Source organism: Podarcis pityusensis (assembly GCF_964106645.2).
Source record: "Podarcis pityusensis genome assembly, chromosome: W".
Taxonomy (NCBI): domain Eukaryota; kingdom Metazoa; phylum Chordata; class Lepidosauria; order Squamata; family Lacertidae; genus Podarcis; species Podarcis pityusensis.
In genome coordinates this window covers 6744778-6747512 of record NC_138045.1, presented here as the reverse complement: position 1 = coordinate 6747512, position 2735 = coordinate 6744778, and the positions used below count along the sequence as shown (strand labels likewise).

Below are 2735 nucleotides of genomic sequence, written 5' to 3'. Positions count from 1 at the left end.
AGCAGACAGCCCACAGCACAGCGCTCTCCCCGCTCCGCTTCTAAGCCCGTTGCCGGGCTTCTTACCGGGTTGGGGGGGCGCCAAATGTGCCCGCTGGGTTCCAGGCTCACAGGCTTCTCCTGCCTGTGATTTTTGGGGGTCCCCCGCTACGCCGAAAGCGGGATCCGACCCTTAATTCACGGTGAGATTTCCTCCGGTGGAGGAAATCCGCCATTAATCGCTGGCGCCGCCTCCGGAAGTCCACCTATACATCATTTTCATCACATTTTCTTTCAAAGCATTGCATGCAGTAAATTTTAATCCTTCCTTCCACAGTTTCCCCCAAACTGGGAGCCAATGTAGGTCTTTCAAGACCAGTGTTATGTGGTCTCGGCAGCCGCTCCCAGTCACCAGTCTAGCTGCCACGTTCTGGATTAATTGCAGTTTCTGAGTCACCTTCAAAGGTAGCCCCATGTAGAGCACATGGCAGTAGTCCAAGCGGGAGATAACTAGAGCATGCACCACTCTGGCGAGACAGTCTGCAGGCAGGGAGGGTCTCATCCTGCGTACCAGATGGAGCTGGTAAACAGCTGCCCTGGACACAGAATTGACCTGCGCCTCCGTGGACAGCTGAAGGAGAAAAATAATCATTTCCTTAATAACAATTTAAATAGCGTATTTAACTAAAACAATAAAATTATAGCATATGTATCCATGTTTGTTAACTGATGTGGTTAAACGTGGGGGTTTTTTTGTTAAAAAACCCAAAAAAAACTTAGACTGAGTTTTAGCACACATGAAAGACTTAAAACAAATACTTCTTTCCTGATGAATAGCCTTTGGACTATAATGTAACTTAAATAGAAAACTATCTTTAGAAAGATCTTTCCTCCAAAAGCATTTTATTTTAAAAATCCAATTTAAATAAAAAACAGATTTTTTAATTATTCTTTTTTAAATCATTGATTTTTATCCACCCTGTTGGGTGTACACATTGAATGTGTCATACCTGGAAAATACCTCTTGCAAGAGCAGCCATAGGAGGTGCGCTCTAGTAGAGGCAACTCCAATGAATTTCATTTAAGATTTCCCATAGTCCTCAGCTTGGCTTTGTGCCCTGGTTCTTCTTGAAGAAGAGACATTCATCATGAGTTCTTCCCTTCTCCTTATCAGACTCTTGTATAAAGAGGACTGTCAAGGTAGGGAAAGATGCTCCACCTCGTAATAATCCTAATTGTTTTAGCTAATCTCTTGGCTGAAAGATAGAAAACTAATAGTTGTGTGCCTGCTTCTTAGCCTAATCCTGTTTCTTCCCACGTGAATGCAGTTCTATAGAGTAACACGAAAGACACCCTAATTCAGGCTTCCTCAACCTCGGCCCTTCCGATGTTTTGAGACGACAATTCCCATCCTCCCTGACCACTGCTCCTGCTGGCTAGGGATCATGGGAGTTGTAGGCCAAAAACATCTGGAGGGCCGAGGTTGAGGAAGCCTGCCCTAACTCCTCAAGATGTTGAACTTGCTCCAGCTTCGGAGTACCTGCTATAAAAGAGACAACGCTAAGAAAGTCACGGTGCTCCAAAGCGTCACCAGTTGCATCAAGTTGCTTTAGAGAGAGCATTCATGATCATCCTTATCACATTACAGAATTGCTTGGCGACTAAGCAGGGAACAGCACACGGAGATAAAGGGTGAAGCAAGTACTCTGCAGCCTGTGCCTCTCCCATCCCTGTGCATCATGAGTTCAACAAGTACAGAATGTAATGCAACCCAGCACAGCAAAAGCAAGAGGGGCAGTCGCAACACCTCCGCAAGACCTCCTCATACTCTGGACAAGATGATGGTGGGAACTGCTTCTGAACCCTGTATCCCCTCCTCCTCCTCCTCCCTGCCACACAGCCTTAATGATAGAAGTATGGATGTGGAAGTAGTTGACCTCACTTGCGAAACTTCAGAACCTATAGTTGTTGATCTTACGCAAGATGATTCTCTTGTGCTTGTTGGAGAGAGTGGGCAGCAGCCCAATAGAGAGTTCAGACCTCAACCATTGTCTGACAGCCTCATATTTAGTGGTGGTGGTGGTGGTGATGATAGCAGACACACACAGAGTGGTGCTCTTGCCACTAGAAAGCTCCCCAGAGAAGTGGGAAGGAGGGAATTTGCAAGATCCTCAGGCACTTTGAGTTGTGGAATTTGCATAGACAGCTTTGCAGAGATTGTGCAAAGCGGACGGCTTATAGTGTCAACAACATGGGGCCACATCTTCTGTAGTCAGTGCCTCAGCAATTTTCTTAGGTATGCTAACTTTTGCCCAATTTGTAGGAGGCATCTCACTCCAAAGGAGTATCATCCAATTTATATGTGAAGACATGGGTGTTCCTGAACACAGTCTAATGTGGCCTTCATAAACATGAGTGAACTCCAAAGAACACACCAAGTACAGTATATATGACTTCAATATGACAGTTAGCAATTTCACGTTTTTTTCCAGTTGGCCTCCTTGTAGTCCAGTTGTACTGTTTCAGCTTCGTTTTGCTTTAAGGTTTTCGCAGCTCACATTTTTTGAGGTCTGTAGACGTTTGAAGAACAGCTTGGAGGATATGTCTGCTGCTGCCACATTGCTTTGTGCCGATATCTCATTTCTGTTCTAGTTCTGTTGCTGCTTTGAGAAAAGACTGATGTTGATTAAACTCATCTATTCAAGACTAGGCTAGTCATAGTCATCTATGATAATACAACCTGCAGCTTCTTTTTGC

The 2735-nt window shown here is 45.0% G+C and overlaps 1 pseudogene across 1 annotated transcript; it reads left to right on the top strand.

The window, feature by feature from the left end:
- Positions 1 to 1681: 1681 nt before the first annotated feature.
- LOC308467774 (E3 ubiquitin-protein ligase RNF4 pseudogene) lies at positions 1682 to 2344 on the top strand (annotated as a pseudogene). The gene has a single exon. The product of its transcript is annotated as an E3 ubiquitin-protein ligase RNF4 pseudogene (transcript).
- Positions 2345 to 2735: the final 391 nt, after the last annotated feature.